Genomic DNA, 21,039 nt, shown 5'->3' with positions numbered 1-21,039 from the left:
TTCTGTCAATAACTAACTCTTTGATTCACACAGATATTATGTCCTTTTAATTTTTGTTTTCTTCATTACTTAACACGTGATAACACTTGATTGCGTCCATCAAACATGCTTCTAATGCATGTTTTTAAGTAATTAAGAGTGTCAGAAGGAGAGACAGAGAATTTAATAAAACAAGGTACCTTCCAAAATATCTAAAATCCAGTAGAAAAACAAAACAGACATGTAAAATATAGCAAAGGACTCTGATTATTATACAGTGAAACCACCAGTCTGCACCCAAAAAAAGATGAATCTAATGATTGATATTGCTGAACCAATTTAGATTTCGAAGATATATGTGTTGGGTCCATATTCTGAATGAATGGGACATATTTAAATGGCTTTTCTATCGAAATCTTGGGGTTGTGGCATAATAAATAACCTTGAGTGTCGATTAAGAATGTATTACGCTGTTTTCCAAATCTATCTTTACTTGGTGAGTGAAGGGTGCTAGGTGAGCCCTAGGTGAGTAAATGGTGCTAGGTCTTCTACACCTTTTCTTCCCTGTCAGCTCACCTGATGTTTTCCTGGTAAAAGGCACCAGAGAGGCATGCCAGAGAAAGGGCACTTCTTCCTGGTTTCACGGTGTGTTCTCATTTTTTGCTAGAGATGTGGTTAACAGCTGAGAGCATGCAGGAAGCTCCTGAGGTGCTCGCCCTCCAGCAAGTGTTTGTGGCTGGTCACAGTTCCCTCTCCTCCAGCCTCTGCCTGCTGACCTGTGGCAGGGAGGCCTTCCTGCTTGTTAGTCATGACTTGAGGTCCATCCTCACCAATGTGGGCCAGCAGACTTGGAACTGCTCTGTCCTAGCACAGCCCAGTGAGCATTCCTGCCATAAAGCTTTCTGCAGTGACACTGTCTTCAATGAAGTCTAAAACCTGGCACCCATGTGATATTCCTTTTGGTAACCTTCCTTAGACCTATGGTACATTTTGTAAATTCCTTTTATTCCCCTCTCCTCAGGCTCTCGCCAACAAGTAGTTAATAATAACCTTGAGTCAAATTTCCTGAGTTTTTTCGCTCCTGACAAAACACATGTATACACCTTGTAACCCTGGGATGGTCAGTCAAAATTTTGAATATTTAAGGGCTAGGTCAAGCACATTAATTTAAAAATATTTGCTCAATTATTCATGTGATTGGAAACTTAGAAATAACAGTTTTTTGTTTTGCTTTTTAAATTCATTTCAGAGAAGAAGAGAGAGGAAGAGAGAGATAGGAACATCAATGATGAGAGAGGATCATTGATTGGCTATCTCCTGCACCGCCCCCCCCCCCCCCCCCCCCCCCCCCCCCCCCCCCCCGCCCACAGGGGATCAAGCCAGCAATCTGGGGCATGTGCTGTTGACCAGAATCAAACCCAGGATCCTTTAGTCCAAATGCTGACACTCCAAACCAGGAAGGGCAGAAATAACAGTCCTTGATATTATGATTCATAATATGTACATGATTTATTTTACTGAATATCAGAAGTTTAAAAGTGTACAATATGTAACTGAATAGATAGATACATAGATAGATAGATAGATAGATAGATAGATAGATAGATAGATAGATAGATTTAAAAATAAATTTGTAATACCAAGGGTGAAACATCAAATAAACTATAGACTTTGAAATAGAAGTTTATAATGATTTTAGAGTGAGGAATAGAGAGATAGAAAGATCGAAGGGAGAGGAAATTGACAGGCTGCCTCCTACACACCTCCTAATAGGGATTGAGCCTGCAACCTGGCATATTCCCTGATTAGGAATTGAACCATTGACTTTCGGTGCATGGGATGATGCTCAATTGCTGATCCATGGCAGTCAGGCCAAACTATCGACTTTAAGTGCTATGAAGAGTCAAAGTACAATATGTACCAGGGTGGTGAGTGATGTTGATAAAAGGGAGGCTCTGGCCGAAACCGGTTTGGCTCAGTGGATAGAGCGTTGGCCTGTGGACCAAAAAGGTCCCAGGTTCGATTCTGGTCTGGGGCATGTAAATTGGTTGTGGGCACATCCCCAGTGGGGGGTGTGCAAGAGGCAGCTGATTGATGTATCTCTCCCATTGTTGTTCTAGCTCTCTATCTCTCTCCCTTTCTCTCTGTGAAAAATCAATAAAATATATTTTAAAAAAAGGGGGGAGGGAGAGGCTCTGCTTGGGTGGGAACAGAGGAATAAGAGAAATCCCAATAACTTCCTCTTAATTTTGTTGTGAGCCTAAAGCTGATCTCAAAATAATATCTTAAAAAATAGTTCTACAAAAATAATTGCGGTGCTTTTAAAGAAACTAGAAATGTATTATTTTTAGATGGTGCAGGTACCATTGTACTAGATTTAGCTAAGCTAATGTGGCTGGTGCTTACAAACATAGTTGTTATTTTGTAAACAGGATTCAGAAGAGATATTGTGACTGTAAAGCTTTGCCAATGTACAATTCTTAGGAAATCCTGACATTATTGCAGATCTGAAATACAGAAATAATATATCATTAGTCTGATCATATATAACTTCATATTTTAATGAATAAACTCTATACAGTAATATTTACATATCTAATACTGAACACCTCTTACAATTTTTCAACAGAAACATTTAGTTTATGGTAAACACTGGATTTAATGGACTCAGGATTTAATGGACAAAATTTCAGGTTTGTATATAATATGTGAAATTAACACCTTGCTAATTTTTAAATGTTTTAAAAAAAGGTTTAGCCCTGACCAGTTTGGTGCAGTGGATAGAGCGTCGACCTACAGACTGAAGGGTCCCAGGTTCGATTCCAGTCAAGGGCATGTACCTTACTTGCAGGTCGATCCCCAGTAAGGGTTATGTGGGAGGCAGCTGATCAATGTTTCTCTCTCAACCACGTTTTCTTTTCTTTTTTTTTTTTTTTTACAATAAGGAAGGGAGAGGTATAGAGAGCCAGAAACCTGGATGAGAGAGAATCATAAACTGCCTCCTGCACACCCCCCACCGTGGATGCGGCCACAACCAATGCACAGGCTCTTGACTGGAATCGAACCCTGGACTCCACAGTCCGCAGGTCGACACTCTATCCACTGAGCCAAAAACGTTTTGGCTCTCATCGATGTTTCTAACTCTCTATCCCCATCCCTTCCCTCTCTATAAAATATCAACAAAAATATCCGAAACCAGTTTTGCTCAATGGATAGAACGTAGGGTTAGTGACTGAAAGGTCCCGGGTTCGATTGTGGTCAAGGGCATGCACCTTAGTTACAGGCATATCCCCAGTAGGGGGTGTGCAAGAGGCATCTGATCAATGACTCTCTCTCATGGATGTTTCTAACTATCTCTCTCTCTTCCTCTCTGTACAAAATCAATAAAATATATTTTTAGAAATCAATGGAAATATATTTTTTTAAAGTTTACTTAAAATTAAATTAACAGATTATTTTTTCTTTTGTTCTTAATCACCATTTTTTTAAAAATTTGGCAACTAGGCCATATGTTGGGAAAAAACAATGAAGTAATTTTACCGACATGAATAAATATTACATATTTACTACTAGAGTCTACATATTTAAATCCAAGAGTCAAAGCTCATAAACAATGTACTGCTAATGGTTAGCAAATGATCACACCACCTCAACTGTGTTAACTGGTGCTGTTGCCCTGAGGCCAGACTCTGCAGCTGTTTTACAGCCTGAGGGCTGAAGCCACACACCAGCGAAGCACATTTGTTCCCAGGCCATGACTGGTGAATGCATACATTTACTAAACTTTTTCAGAATAAAATTTAAATTATAGTAGCACATACAGAAAGCTTTCCTGTGAAATGAAACTTTTCATATAAACTTCATTTTAATAACACAAGTGTGTCATCATAAGTACAAACAGGTGAACTAATTGGTCAATTTTTGAACATATATATTTGTAAAACCTACTTTCTAACATAATGGCTTTTGACTCGTGGGTAGCTCCTTGCCTGAGTTAGTATGCTCTACCAAAGTTTTACTGTATTTATGTAATCGTTCATGCATTGATGTTCATTTCTAAGATTAATTTCTGACTTAAAGCACAAAGACATAAAATATATACGTTCTCAAGAAACTTACAGTTTGGAAGAGAAAGCTAAGCCATTTTGCCACACCAACAGATTATTATTGTCTCTCTGGTAGGGTTGAATCCATGAATATTTAACAAAAATTTTCAAAAATTTCTATGAGAGATAAAAATGTTTATGAGAAATTAGGTAATTGATTTCATACAAAGAACTAAGTTGGTCCCTGGCTGGAGGAGGAGAAGGGAAACGAGGAGGCTGGGTGACTGCAATTAGTGAATAAACTACCACCCATGTCTCGCATATCAGGAATTGTCGTGACCCCACCAAGCTGGCCCACCATATCCAACATCCAGAGGATCCCACACTCTTCCGTGGAAACATAGAGGTCTTTGAATCCACTTGAAATACCTCAACATTCATGTGAATTGAGGCAACAGCTGCAACAGAAGCAGCAGCATCCTAACAAACTTGCCAAAGGAACAGAAAAGTATAGAAAAAAAATGGAAAACAACAAAAAAAAAATATTAATTGATGCAGAAAAAGCATCTGATAATATCCAACACCCAACTTTGATAAAAAGTCTTGTAAGGCAATAGATGACAAACCTACAGCCAACATCATACTAAATGGCCAAAACTGAAACCATTTCGCTTAAGAACAGGAACAAGACAAGGATAACCGACTTCACCACTCAGATTCAGCTTAGTACTGGAAGTTCTAACTATAGTGATCAGACAGGAAGGAATAAAAGGCATCCAAATTGGAAAAGAAGAAGTAAAGCTGTCATTATCTGCAGATTATATGATACTGTACATAGAAACCCTTAAGGCTCCACTAAAAGACTACTAGATTAAATAAATGAATTTGGCAACATAGCAGAATACAAAACTAACACCCAGAAATCTATGTCATTTTTATACACCAAAATGAACTCACAGAAAAGGAAACTTAAAAAAAAAAAAATCCCATTTATCATTGGAACAAACAAACAAACAAACAAACAAAAAAGAAACATAGGAATAAACTAAACCAAGGAGGTAAAAGACCTATACTAAGAAAACTACAGGACATAAAAAAAAGAGATAGAGGACCCTAACCGGTTTGGCTCAGTGGATAGAACATCGGCCTGCAGACAGTAGGGTCTCAGGGTAAATTCCTATCAAGAGCATGCACCTTGTTTGTGGGCACATCCCCAGTAGCGGTTGTGCAGGAGGCAGCTGATGAAAGTTTCTCTCTCATCAATGTTTCTAACTCTCTTTCCCTCTCCCTTCCTCTCTGTAAAATATTAATAATTCTTTTTAAAAGAGAGATAGAGGAAAATATAACAAGTCAAAGAAGACACTGTATTCATGGATTGGTAGAACCAACACCGTTAAAATGTCCATACTATACAAAGCAATCTATAGATACAATGAAATCCCTAATAAAACAGTATATTTCACAGATCTAGAAAAATACTTCAAAAATTTATATGGAAAGAAAAAAAGATCCCAAATATCCACAGCAAAATTGAGAGAGAATAACAAAGTAGGAGGAATCACAATACTAGATATGAAATTATACTACAAAGCCACTGTAATCAAAACAGCCTGATACTGGCACAAGAATAGGAATATACATCAATGGAGCATAATGGAGAACGTAGAAATTGACCCAAACCATTATCCTCAATTAATATTTAACAAAGGAGGCAAGAGCATACAATGGATTAAAGAGCATACAACTGAGTAAAGACAACCTCTTCAATAAATGATATGGAGAAAATTGGACAGGTACATGCAAAAACAAAATGCAACTAGACCACCAGTTTACACCATACACAAGAATAAACTCAAAATAAATGAAAGACTGAAGTGTACGGTGTTGAACCATAAAATCTTAGAAGAATCCACAGGCAGCAAAATCTTGGATATCTCTCATAGCAATATGTTTGTGGATACATCTCTAGGGCAAGAGTAACTAATGATAAGTAAAAAAATGGGACTACATAAAAATAAAGGGCTTCTGCACAGCAAAAAAACAAAAAAACAAAACACCAACAAAATGAAAAGGGAGCCCACTGCATGGGTGACATATTTGCTACTGATACATCTGATAAAACATTAATATACAAATTATAATATAAGGAACTTAAATAACAGCAAAAGGAAAACAAACAAACCAATTAAAAATGGACAAAGGACCTTAAAAAGCACTTCTCCAAAGTTGACATAGAGAAGGCCAAAGACAACTAAAAAACTGTTCAAAATTACTGATCATCAGAGAGATGCAAATTTAACTGACAGTGAAGTATCACCTCATACCTTTCAGAATGACTACCATCAACAAAGCAACAAATGACAAGTTGCTGATGAGAATATAGAGAAAAGGGAACCCTAGTACACTGCTGGTGGGAATGCAGATTGGTGCAACTACTATGGAAAATAGTATGGAGTTTCCTGAAAACGTTAAAAATTACATTGGCATTTGGCCCAGTGATCCCAATTCTAGGAATATATCCTAAGAAACCCTAAACACCTATCAGAAAGAATGCATGCACCCCTATGTTCATAGCAGTGCAATTTACAATATCTAAGATGTGGGAACAGCTCAAGTGCCCATCAATAGATGGGTGGATTTAAAAGGCATGGTATATTCACACTATGGAATACTATGCCAGAGTACAAAAGAAGGATTTCCTACTCTTTGAGACAGCATGGAAGACCTAGAGAGTATTATGTTTAGCAAAATAAGCCACTGAGAAAGATAAGTGTCATGTGATCTCACTCATATGTGGAATCAAAAGAACAAAATTAAATGATGAACAAAACAGACCCAAAATATAGAAGCATAGGATAGACTGATGAATCTCAGAGGGAAGGCTGGGGTAGGTAGGTGGGGAGGGAGAGATTAAATGAAAAACTTATATGTATATATGTATAACACATGGGCACACACAATGGTCTGGTAAAGGCCTAGTGGGAATAGAGTGATGGAAGTCAATGGGGGAGAAGACAACTGGGAGATCTGTAAAACTTTCAACAATGAAGATAAATTAAAAGTGAAAAGAGTTTGGATCTCTGTACACCACCCCCAGTGAACAGTGTCAAAGGAAAATATAGAAGGATCACTTCGTTAATGTTGAGTTCACATCATTGACAAACTTTCTGAAGGTCCAGAGGCAAGCTGATGTGAAATAGAAAGTGTTTGTTGCTCCAGTGGGAGCCAGTTCTGGAGAATTTGGTAGTTTTCCTGAGGAAAGCTCAGAAGAAAAGAATCTTATATCCTAGGAAACCCAAAGTCCACCTCAGGAGCAGGTGCAGGATGAGGAAATTAGGGAGAATGACGTTTGCCTTGCTCATGAGAGTCTTCTGTTAGGTAATTTGAAGCTGATATTATGGATATAAAGGACCTATTAAAGATTTGTGTAGGACAAAACTGGTTTGGCTCAGTGGATAGAGTGTTGATCTGCGGACTGAAAGGTCCCAGGTTCGATTCCAGGCATGGGCATGTACATTGGTTGAGGAAACATCCCCGGAGGAGGTTGTGCAGGAGGCAGCTGGTCGATATATCTCTCTCATCGATGTTTCTAGCTCTCTATTCCACTCCCTTTCTCTCTGTGAAATATCAATAAAATGTATTTTTTTTAAAGATTTGTGCATGATAATTCATTAGCAAGGAGATGTGATAGATAGTATAGAAAGCAAAGTTGAAAGGGCAAGAGTACATGGCCAACAAGCCAAGCAACAACTGTCAAGGGTAGCAGAATATCAGAGAAAAGGATTCCTGCATGTTGCTGTGCAATGCCCAAGCCATTAAAGAAGTATAGAAACCGACAAGGTAGGTGGAGAGGGAGAGATTAACTGAGAAACATATGCATATATGCATAGCCCATGGGCACAGACAATGGTCTGGTGAAGGCCTGGAAGTGGGGGTACGGTGGTGGGAGTCAATGGGGGAGAAGACAAGGGGAATATCTGTAACACTTTCAACAATGAAGATAAATTAAAAAGTGAAAAGAGTTTGGATCTCTGCCCACCACCCCCAGTGAACAGTGTCAAAGGAAAATACAGAAGGATCACTTAGTTAATTTGAGTTCACATTGACAAACTTTCTGAAGGTCCAGAGGCAAGCTGATGAGATATATAAAGTGTTTGTTGTTCCAATGGGAGCCAGTTCCAGAGAATTTGGTAGTTTTTCCTGAGGAAAGCTCAGAAGAAAAGAATCTTATACCCTGGGAAAGTCAAAGTCCACCTCAGGAGCAGGTGCAGGATGAGGAAATTAGGGAGGATGACGTTTGCCTTGCTCATGAGAGTCTTCTGTTAGGAAATTTGAAGCTGATATTATGGATATAAATGACCTATTAAAAGATTTGTGCACGCCAACACTGGTTTGGCTCAGTGGATAGAGCATCGATCTGCGGACTGAAAGGTCCCAGGTTCGATCCAGGCAAGGGCATGTTCATTGGTTGTGGGCACATCCCCGGTGGGGGGTGGGCAGGAGGCAGCTGGAAAATATATCTCTGTCATCGATGTTTCTAGCTCTCTATTCCCCTCCTTTTCTCTCTGTGAAATATCAATAAAATACTTTTAAAAAAAAGATTTGTGCATGATAATTCATGAGCAAGGTGATGTGATAGATAGCATAGAAAGCAAAGTAGAAAGTGCAAGAGTGCATGTCCAACAAGCCAACCAGCCACTGTCAAGAGCAGCAGAATATCAGAGAAAAGGATTCCTGCATGTTGCTGTGCAATGCCCAAGCCATTAAAAAAATACAGAAACCTACAAGTGGCTAGCAATGAGGAATGGAACAAAACTCTTAATCTTTATATTTTGTGACTATATTATCATTATTTTGCCTCCGGTTTTAATTTGTATGTTGAGATTTTGGATGCAGTTTTCGGTAATAATAAACAATGAGAATAATTTTTGAGCAATTTTAAAAAAGATTTTTTCAGTTACAATTGATAGCCAGTGTTTTTTTGGTTACAGATGTACAGCTTGTTGATTGGGCCCATGTATACCTTTTGGGGTGAACACCCCACTGGGTCTGCTACCCATCTGACAACATGAATGATTATTAGAATACTAGAGGCCCAGTGCACAAAATTCATGCAAAAAGAGGGTTTCTCAGCCCGGCAGGCACCCTCTCTAATATGGGACTCCTCATGGGTTGTTCTATTGGCAATTTAGGCCCAAAACTGGCAATCAGACATCCCTCTCACAATCTGGGACAACTGGCTCCTACCCAATCACCTGTTTGCCTGTCTGATCACCCCTAACTCCTCTGCCTGTTGGCCTGATTGCCCTGATCTTGCCCCCCTACGGATCTAGTCACCCCTATCTTGCCCCCTGCCAGCTTAATTACCCCAACCTTGACCCCAGCCAGCCAGATCGCCCCTAACATCTTTGCCTTCCTGCTTAATTGCACCTAACTTCCTTCCCCTGCAGGTCTGGTCACTCCCAACTGCCCTCCCCTGCAGGCCTGGTCCCCCTCAACAGCCCACTCAAGCAGGCATTGTCCCTGCCAACTGCCCTGCCCTGCAGGCCTGGTCCCCATTCCAACTGTCTTCGCCTGCAGACTTGATCACTCCCAACTACCCTCCCCTGCAGGCCTGCTTGCTCCTAACTGCCCTTCCCTGCCAGCCTGGTTGCCCCCAACTGTCCTCACCTGCAGGCCTGGTCCCCCACAACTGCCCTCCCCTGCTGGCCATCTTGTGGTGGCAATCTTGTGTCCACATGGGGGCAGCCATCTTTGACCACATGGAGGAGGCCTTCTTATGTGTTGAAGTGATGGTCAATTTGCATATTAGCCTTTTATTAGATAGGATGGGTCATTTAAGTTTTTAATTAATGTGCACAATCATGATACCTTCAGTTTCCTTGATGTATAGTAAAATCAAGTAGCAAAGTTTACATTAGAAAAAAGCATTTATAGAAGCATGGCTGTCTATAAAATAAAATGGAAACATTTAAATCTTACCATTTCTTCTTCATTATCTATGTAAAGAAGAGTAGAGTTCTTAGAAGCACAGGCCTTTAAACTCTCATTCCATGCTTTTAGTTCAGTACTAATGTAATAGCAATTGTTGGAATACATCAACCAATCCAGTGGACAATGACCACAATGATTTGCTAAAGAAAAATTATAAATGTTTAACTGAACACATTTTGAATAAAAAATAATCTACATATATGCACAGATACATACATATCTGTGCACAATATCTATGCACATTCACAGGCTGATACATATACCCACTCACAGAAAAGGATCACCCCTTATTGCCTAATTCAGGTGCTCACATAAAGAAATAACACATAGAAAAATATTCAGTCTCTAATATCTGGAAATCATTGAATGAAACCACTTTTTTTAGAATAGCAATTGGATTTTGTCTCAACATAATAGAGCAGTAGGAATTTTGCGATAATTGGCAATAGTGGGTATGGTGATTTTTAAGTAAATACTTTTTCTTATTGTTGCATAAGAAGAAATACTTTCTTTAAAATTATTTGCTCATTTTAAAATTTATGTTCTCTCCACTGAAAGGGTCTATTGTCATTTTTTCCCAGCTTAGAATAGAGACAAAATATAAACTTTTCTAGTATCAGAACTTTGAAAATCATTATGTACCTTTGAGGATCTTTATTTGAGACGATGAATTGTTCTTCTCCAGTTTACCAATATCTTAAAAAATTAAAAAGTAATTAATATAATTAAAACATATCACTTTTTGTTTTTAGCTTGAAGTCTTTTTAAATATTGTCGATGATGAGATTTATCTGTAACAAAATTGATTTTACTAAGAAAAATGAATAAAGTAATACAGACTTAGGGAGAAATATTTTAAAAGCCTATGGGAACAAACTATAACATCACTTACAGTATTGACTTACCCAATATAAATAATTAATTTGTACTTCTTAATTAGGTCTTTTATATTCCTATAAAGAATGTGTTTAAGTTATGAAGTCAGAATATATAAATATTTGTAAAATATTTTCTACAATCATTCTATCTCTTTGCACTTGACAAATTCGTCATAGCACATTTATCTAAATGTAGACACTAAAATTAGAATTCTATTCTGTAATGCCGTATTATGAAATCCTTAGAACAATCAGATTCTTTAAAATTATGTCTCCTTGAAATCTTCCTAAAACTTACAAGGCATAAAATGTATTGATCTCACTACACTGTACATCAAGATAAGGCAGATAACTCCCAGGACACAAGCAAAGACCTTCTCTGGAGGTGATGGTGAATCTGCAGGAAGAGAAAGGAGAGATGGAGACATTATTTAGACAATCTACATATAAGAGAACCCACATGCACAGGGAATCATATATAAAGTTAAACCCCAAAAGCATATCTACCAGTGGAATCTTCCTCTCAGATGAACCATTTCATTTTCATGATTCTCCATGAGTTGTTGGTCAAAGACGACACCTTACAACAATGCCTGAATGAAATTAGCCCTCTGATTTCATTTTAGAAAACTGTTTTCCAACTTCAAGCTCTGGCCCTTACAAATGAAAAAACGTGAGCCAATTCCCTACTCCTTTGCACACCTCTGTTTCTCAGCTGCACCTCCTAGGACCCTTATACCGTGTGTCTATTAAATGTGTCACCTTTGCTTTAGTCATCCCTGTAATTTTATTGAAGATCTTGAAAAGCACTTGAAAGTTTATTCCCACATAGAATACTTACTGTTCAGTTGGTACAAAGGAGCTTTTCACGCCCTTACCTTTCACTTGCTGTCTCCTTAAGTCCTTAGCCAGATTCATTTCTGAGTCATTTTCTTGTTGGACATCCATCTCTGAAGCTGAGTAATGACAGGATCGTGTTTATGGTAACAGTACTTAAGTATTTAACAAATGATGTGAACAATGACAAGACCCCAAGGAGAGCCTTTGGGGGTGGGGTGTGAGATAAGTAACAGTACTCACTTTGCATTTGACCAATGTGAAATCTTGGTCTAATTTACATAGAGATTTAAATGTGCTTCATGATAGAATAATAGTTCTTAAAATGATATTCTGTGTTTGGCATAATATTATTGGTTGAAGCAATGAAAACTAAGTTATTGAAGAATAAAAAATTCAGAATAATGATATCATTATTAAAGTCAGAGTCCACTGAAACATTTTCATACAGTTAGAATAACTGTGAAAAGTAAAATGCTGTATAGAAAGAAAGCGATGCCTTAATTTTTATGACAATTTTTAATTCAGTAATAAACATATTGAGTGTTTTAAAATTGGGGGAATATTAGTATTAGAATACTTTTCTATAAGAAGTTAATTTTATTTAGTAACTTACATTTATTTATTAAAAGGGGAAATTATATTTTAAAATTTCAAGTGATATTTTAAATAATTGTGGAGTTCTGAGAAATCATTATAATTTAAGAAAATATTTTATTGCTGAAAAATACTAATGACATACTAAAAGTGTCCAAAACTTACAAATAAGAAAAGCAATAGAACATTAAAAGAATTTTAAAAATACTAACTTTACACAAGTAACTTACAATTAATTTGACAGTTAAGATATGAAACCATAAAATGACTAAGAAATATCTATGTCATTTATGGAGGAACATTGTTGGTGCAAAATTCCAGAAAGATCCAATGGCTATCAAAGTCAGTAAAGGTGACTTAAGTGTGTAGGCAAATGAATAAATCTGATAATTTATTCAATAATTCAGTCAATGGGCTCTGCAATCAGTGAGATCTAGAATAAATTCTGGCTTTGAAATTGATAGTGTATTACCTTTAAAAGTTATTTAGTGTTTAACAACCTAGCTTACTAATCTAAGGTGGGAATAAAAATATGTTAAGATACAATGCATGTAAAGATAACACTCAATCTGACATTTATTAACCCTCAATATGTCACTTGTTTTAATTATTTTAACACAATTGCCTTGTTACTATTTCTGATTCTTATCATATAATGAAAACATAACTCATTAGACAGGAGTCTCTTATCACTGTGGCATCTTTTTGCATGTGTTGTTCAATTTCTAAAAGTTTCTTGATTATTTATAATTAAGCTTAAATATTCAACAACAAACATTTTTAAAAGTTTAAATAAGCATTTTACCAAGACTACTAAATCCTGATTTTTATTGCAAGTCACACTGATTTTATTTAATTGAAGTGTATGTATGAGGAATTATGTTTTACCTTCACGACTTGAATTCTTGTTAAGAATCTATTTTTAAAATCTGAGATAAATATGAAATAATATACATTTATAATTATATCTATTAATTACAAAATACTATGGAATTTTATTGAAGTTATACTGATTTTCAAGCCCAAATATACATGTATGTATGCTCTTTAGTAATTTTATACAGGCAAAAATTTGAATATTTTAAGATAGCTTCCAACACATTTCATATTTTACTCTTTCGTACTAAATTGTATAAATAAGAATACCAATGTTTTCTTTTATTTGGTTGTATGTGAATTATATTTCATTAGTACCACATCTAGCATTTGCAATTTCCCATTAAATGAATTGGGCCAGTAGAGAGACAGGAGAGTAGACACACATACCTCTGGGAGCCAGAAAGTTGTGAATCCTTAGTGAGAGGCCAGGTCACTCCTGCAAACAAACAATGTCTGTGATGCCCACAGACTGTCCTGTGAAGACTGGGAGGGAATCAAAAGTAGGAAGAAAAAAAAAGTAGATTTCTCATCTCTGTGTCACTTAGAGTTTGAACAGGAAATTCTTACACTTGGGCAAATCTGAAGGTGATTTATCTCATCACACATCTTCCTAGTATAGGAGACTTTGAGCTTGCAATGCGTCACTTGGTTTGTCCATTGGGAAATGCCTCTGAGAAATTATTCTCATATTCTAAAAGATTTCTGGGACAAAAGACTTGACCCCTCACCATGTTAGCTTATTTTATATTAACATCACGAAATCTTAGGCCTTAGGAAGTGTTTCTCAGATGTTTAAGTTCTACTCTTAGACAAGGTTGCTAAGTAATGGCATCACCTCATTTTACTTATACACTCATTATGTTATTTTAATTAGAATAAATCTAAAACCATAATTCCATTAACAATAGCTACTTAATGACGTTTGTCACTAATGTTCTGAAGAATCACTATATTTTCAACGTATAGTAACTGTTACAAATATGTATTTTCAAATATATCTCCTCACACTCTTGTTTTTAAAATTGCTATATTTAATTTTATTATTTATATATTAAAAATGTAATTTTTCTTGATAATAATAAATATCTGTGAAAGATAAAATAGTAAGCCACACTGAAGTATACCATAGTGTATAAAATTGAAATATCAACTTAATACTCATATTGTCGATTAATTCATATTCAAATTATAATTAGTAGTTTGTATTTTCATAGAAATATTTGTTTTAAATGACAAACACCCAAGTCTAACTATGGAGGAGGAAAACAAATGTAATTTTTTAAAATTTCACTTGATCATAACTGTTGTGGTAGAAATCGTTGACTTTGAAAACACATGTTAAGTGACACATGAACATTAGAAGAAATCAAACATTACATTTAAATTATCTAGTGTGTATCAGAGAGAATTTTTTTATCTTTCTCATATTACATCATGAAAAGAGGAAACATTTATCTTCAGTAGTAAGTAAATTAAAGCCAGGATTACCACATGATCCAGCAATCTCATATCTGAATGTGTATCCCAAGACACAACACAATTATTTTATAATTTTAATTTATTTATTGATTTTCAAAATAGAGAAGGAAAAGAGATTAAATAGATAGATAATAAAAAGAAATAAACTTATTTGATTCTTTTTTAAGATTTTTAATTCATTTATTTATTTAATTTTTTTACAGTTCAAAATTTTTAATAAATTGACAGAATTGTCCATCTATTACAGAAAGAAAAAAAAAAACAGCATCCAAAAAAAACAGAAAAGCATTGTTAGATTCTTTTTTTTCTTATTTAAGATATTACATATGTGTCCTTATTTCCCCATTGACTCTTTCTCCCACCCACCCACCCCAATCATGCCTTCACCCCCTTGGTGTCTGTGTCCATTGGTTAGGCTTATATGCATGCATACAAGTCCTTTGGTTTATCCATCCTTTTTACCACCACCCTCCCCTACCTTCCCTCTGAGGTTCGAAGGTCTGATCGATGCTTCTCTGTCTCTGGATCTGTTTTGTTCAGCAGTTTATGTTGTTCATTATATTCCACAAATGAGTGAGATCATATATGCACCCTGACCAGGGATCAACCAGTAACCTTGGTGTACAGGGACCATGCTCTAAACCAGTGGTCGGCAAACTCATTAGTCAACAGAGCCAAATATCAACAGTACAATTATTGAAATTCCTTCTGAGAGCCACATTTTTTAACTTAAAATGCCACTTCTTCAAAATAGACTCGCGCAGGCTGTGGTATTTTGTGGAAAAGCCACACTCAAGGGGCCAAAGAGCCGCATGTGGCTCGTGAGCCACAGTTTGCGGGCCATGGCTCTAACCAATTGGGATATCCAGTCAGATAAACACAATTATTGGCAGAGATATCTGCGCTCCCATGTTCACTGACTTGCATTCACCGTGGTTAATGTTTGAAAGCAACCGAGGTGTCTTAAATGGATGGACGGATAAAGAAAGTATCACACACACAGAGGGTGATTATTCACCCAGGAGAAAAAGAGATTTCTGCGATTTGTCATAGGAATGAACCTGAAGGCAGTTTGCTTAGTGAAACAAGCTAAACAGAGAAAGTAAAAATACTATATGGTATAATTTATATGTAGAATTAAAAAAATATATGAAATTCATTAAAAAGTCGAAGAGTGGAGAAAATTAGGTTGGTAAAAAGGTAGAAAATTCCAATTATAAAATGAATAAGGCCTAACGATCTACTCTTACAGGAGGACTAAAGTCAATAACATTGTGCACCCTGAAACCCCGCCCCATCTGTAACTGTGAAATGCGACAACAAAATAGATCACAAACAAAAGAAATGGAGGACAAAAAGCGTCTGGATATAGAGTTCAAATCTATGCTTATAAGGTTTTTCAAGAATTTCCTAGAAAAGATGGATAAGACCTATGAGGATATGAAAAGAGATCATCAAGAAATGATTAGGGAACGACAAGAAATAAAGAATACATTGTCTGAAATAAAACATATTTTACAGAGTCCTAAAAACAAAAGGGAATATCGCAAGAATCAAGTCAAAGATTTGGAACATAAAGAGCCAGAAGACACTCCTCCACAGAAGCTAGAAGGCAAGAGAATTCAGAAAATTGAAAATAATGTAAGAAACCTCTGGGACAACTTCAAGCGAACCAACATCAGAATTATGGGGGTCCCAGAAGATGAGAGAGAGCAAGATATCGAAAACATACTGAAAGAAATAGTGACAGAAAACTTCCCCCACCTGGTGAAAGAATTAGACTTACAAGTCCAGGAAGCGCACAGAACCCCAAACAAAAGGAATCCAAAGAGGACCACACCAAGACACCTCATAATTAAAATTCCAAGAGCAAAAGACAAAGAGAGAATATTAAAAGAAGCAAGAGCAAAGAAGGTAGTTACATATAAAGGAGCACCTATACGATTGTCAGCTGACTTCTCAACAGAAACCATGCAGGCCAGAAGGGAATGGCAAGAAATATTCAAGGTGATGAATAGTAAGAACCTACAGCCAAAGATAATCTATCCAGCAAAGCTATCACTCAGAATCGAAGGTCAGATAAAGAGCTTCACTAATAAAAAAAAAGCTAAAGGAGTTCATCACCACCAAACCAGAATTATATGAATTGCTGAAGGGGGTTCTTTCAGAAGAGAAAGTAAACAAAGATAAAAATTATGAACAACAAATATGTAACTATCAACAAGTGAATCTAAAAACCAAGGAAATTAAAAAAAAAAATCTGATGAACAATAGTAACTGTTGAATATAATAGAATCAGAGGTATGGAAGGGGAGTGAACTGATGATTCTTGGGGAAAAGGGGAGAGGGGGGCATGGGAAGAGACTGAACATAAACTGTGCACCTATGGATGAGGACAATGGGGAGTGGGGAAAGGGCAGAGGGTGGGGTGGAAACCTGGTGGAGGAGAGCAATGGTGAGGGGGGGGGGGAAGGAACATTTGTAATAATATGAACAATAAAAATTTATTATAAAAAAAAAAAGTCAATAACATTGTATTTAAGAGTTGAAATTTACTAAGAGGTAGAACTTAAATATTCTCGACCAAAGGTAAAAAAGGTAACAAAATAAACCACAGATTATAAAAATTCCCATTGAGAGGCACCCTTGCTGAAAATTTGAAACATTCTAAAAGAAAATTCTATAAATTTTTAAAAATATATTTTTATTGATTTTTTTACAGAGAGGAAGAGAGAGGGATAGAGATTCAGAAATATTGAGGAGAAAAAAATCATCGATCAGTTTCATTTTGCACACCCCCTACCGGGGATGTGCCCACAACCAAGTTACATGCCCTTGACCAGAATTGAACCCGGGAACTTCAGTCCCCAGGCCGACGGTCTATCCACTGAGCAAAACCGATTTTGGCATATTCTATAAATTGATAGTTACAACATTGTCATGGGGATGTAAAGCCTAGGGAATATAGTCCATAATATTGAAGTCCTATATCATAAAAACCCAGTGAACATAATGGCATAACAACAAAAAAACAATGAGAGACCATAACCACTTCTGCCCCCCGCATAGGGCTGGCCCCACCCCCCAGCAGGCACTTAGGGGTGATCAGGTAGGCAGGCGAGCAGTTGGGGACAATGAGGCAGGTAGACAGAGCCCCAGGATCAATGCCTCAAAGAGGGAGACCCAGGCCACAGCTCCTGGGAGGGATGCTGGGTGTCTGCAACAGGAGGTGTTGGCAGCGTGGACGCTGCAGGGCAGGGCTGGTGCCACAGTGGCTCCTGAGTGGGCAGGGCACCTGCAGCCTGGCCCAGGCCCCAGGGTCACAGCCTCTCTCCATGGCTTCAGCAGGGCTGGACTGCCACTCCTCCTGCTATGATGCCTGGGCAGATCCCAGATCCTTCCATGACTTCAGGGTCTTCGGCAAGGCTCAGCTCCCTGACTGGACTCCCCAGCTCAGCGCTGTCTGCAGAGGAGTTGAAATACCCTGACATCTGTAACAAGGGGCCATGATCGCCCCTTTGCGCTTCCTGGAGGTGAACCTGGGCAAGAGGCCTCAACCTGTGAAAAGTGAGCTACATGAGGAAGAGGAGTGGAGGAGAAGGTGCTGGGGAAGAAACAAAGGGGTGGCAGCCCGATGCTGGAACAAGAAGAAAGAGGTTCTGCAGTGGGAATCTGAGTGGCTGGAGCTCATGACTGTGGAGCTGAAAACCCAGATGGAGGAGCTAAAGCAGGAGTGGCAGCAGTTCATCCCGATGCTCAATTGTCCCACCTGCATCTTCAGGACCTACAGCATTAAGACCCCAACTCAGAAGGCAACCCACTGCTTGAGCAGCTGGAGAAGAAGTGACCATGGGCTGGGAGGAGGAGAAGGGAGGCCCAGGCCAATCAAGCCACCTGCAGAGGGAGGCGACCAGTGTCAGGGGGAGGGAGGGAGCAGGGCTGCACAAATGTCACGTAGTGGCAGCAGCGGGGGCAGGGCCAGCTGCCTGCAGCTGGGAGAAGAAAAGCCCAAGAGTCCTGATTTCTGGTCAGGCCTATGGAATCTACCCAAATTGTGAGAGGGTGCAGGCCTGGCTGAGGGGCCTCTACAAGTGCACAAATTTTCATGCACTGAGCCTCTAGTAATTATATATGGTGCCAGGTGGCTAATAGACTTACTTGGGGGTTACTTCATAAATTAATACATAAATGTCTAACCACTATTCTCAATGCCTTAAACCAGTGATCGGCAAACTCGTTAGTCAACATAGGCCTCCAGGGTCTCCACATGCCCCAGAGGCCAGCAGCCAGACCCTGGTCATGGGCGCTGGGCTGGGGGCTTGAATCCAAAATGCAGCTTCAAACCAGAGCATCTGCAAGCGGCTGGGGACAAGGTGAAACCATCCCCCACCCCTGTCGAAATTTTCCCACCCCGCCCCCAGCCACTTGGTGCCTGCAATCATAGTCCAGGAGTTTATATGGTTTCACATAACAAAGTGTTTAGCACTGGGGTTGGTGTAGGACAATTGCTCAGTATAGTCCCCGAGTGGCCAGGGGCATAAACACGAGCCTATAGGCTAGAAGTGGCCTGGGTCTTGAAGATGCTCCTGGGACCTAGGCCACTCCACACCTGCATATGCAAATTAACTACCATCTTTGTTGGGTTAATTTACATGCCCACTCTGATTGGATGGTAGTGTAGTGGAGGTACAGTCAATTTGCATGTGTCTCTTTTATTAGATAGGATTAGTTTGGGGAGAATCTATATTTTGTCCCTCAGACCACTATGAGAAGAGTATACTTTGTAGACAATGAAAAAGGTTGGCCATGTGACTTGTTTTGATAATATAGTGTGATCTGGGAAGGAACAGTTTATGAATTCTGAGTTCAGGCATCAAGAAGCACATTTCTGCTAGACATGCTGAGAGTTGCTAATCACTGCGGTGAAGTTATGTACCAGGTAGTCCACTGTTCAGAGAAGAAAATATTAAAAACAAAGATATGAGCTTTATCTGTGGTCTTGAGCTGAGCCCATACATACCCAGTCTACATCAACTGAAATCCAACCAAACCACATTAGGGGAACTGAGAAATGAATGAATAAAATAAAAGTTGTTTTTTTAAATGTCAAAGCAACTTAAGCAATTACATACAAATTAACTTTGAATATTGACACATTTTCTCTATGTGCACCTAAGGAATAAATGTACAGAACATAAAGATAACATCTATGTCCAAAGAGATAAATACATATAAACTATTAATTCATTTTGCAATTATTAAGTGAGTGCAGGATCTCTCCCACCTGTAATGGAATTATAGCAAAAATATCTTCAAATGATTGTGTCAAATTACTAAAGTTCATCTCACATTCTGTCAATAAATAACTCTGGTTCACACAGATATTGTAATTTTAATTTTTGTTTTCTTCATTACTTAACACTTGATAACACTTTATTGCATCCTTTTAATTTTTGTTTTCTTCATTACTTAACACTTGATAACACTTTATTGCATCCATCAAATATGCTTCTAATGCATTGTAATTAAGAGTGTCAAAAGGAGAGCAGAGAATTTAATAAAACAAGGTGTCTTCCAAAATATCTAAAATCCAGTAGAGAGAAAAACAAAACAAAACAGACATTTAAAATATAGCTAAGGAAACTGATTATTATCCAGTGAAACCACCAGTCTACTAAAAAAAAAAAAAAAATGAATCTAATGATTGATATTGCTGCACCAATATAGATTTAGAAGATATGTGTGTTGGTTCCATATTCTGAATGAGTGGGACATATTTAAATGGCTTTTCAATAGAAATCTTGGGGTTGGGGCATAATAAATAACCTTGAGTGTCGATTAAGAATGTATTACTCTGGGCTCCAAATCTATGTTTACTGCCCTTGGTGAGTGAATGGTGCTAGGTCTTCTACACCTTTTCTGCCCTGTCAGCTCACCTGATGTTTTCCTGGTAAAAGGCACCAGAGAGGAGTGCCAGAGAAAGGGCCCTTCTTCCTGGTTTCACGGTGTGTACTCATTTTTTGCTAGAGATGTGGTTAACAGCTGAGAGCATGCAGGAAGCTCCTGAGGTGCTCGCCCTCCAGCAAGTGTTTGTGGCTGGTCACAGTTCCCTCTCCTCCAGCCTTTGCCTGCTGACCTGTGGCAGGGAGGCCTTCCTGCTTGTTAGTCATGACTTGAGGTCCATCCTCACCAGTGTGGGCCAGCAGACTTGGAACTGCTCTGTCCTAGCACAGCCCAGTGAGCATTCCTGCCATAAGGCTTTCTGCAGTGACACTGTCTTCAATGAAGTCTAAAACCTGGCACCCGTGTGATTTTCCTTTTGGTAACCTTCCTTAGACCTAGGGTACATT

At 38.1% G+C, this 21,039-nt stretch overlaps 1 pseudogene across 1 annotated transcript; it reads left to right on the top strand.

The window, feature by feature from the left end:
- Nucleotides 1-17,823: 17,823 nt before the first annotated feature.
- Nucleotides 17,824-18,536, top strand: LOC311619762 (jun dimerization protein 2-like; annotated as a pseudogene). The gene is made up of 2 exons: nt 17,824-17,832; nt 18,035-18,536. The product of its transcript is annotated as a jun dimerization protein 2-like (transcript).
- The last annotated feature ends 2,503 nt before the right edge of the window (nt 18,537-21,039 follow it).

The sequence above is a fragment of the Pipistrellus hanaki genome (assembly GCF_964339955.1).
Source record: "Pipistrellus hanaki genome assembly, chromosome: 3".
NCBI lineage: Eukaryota > Metazoa > Chordata > Mammalia > Chiroptera > Vespertilionidae > Pipistrellus > Pipistrellus hanaki.
The sequence above is the reverse complement of the archived record's forward strand: the minus strand, read 5'-3'. Positions and strand labels throughout refer to the sequence as shown.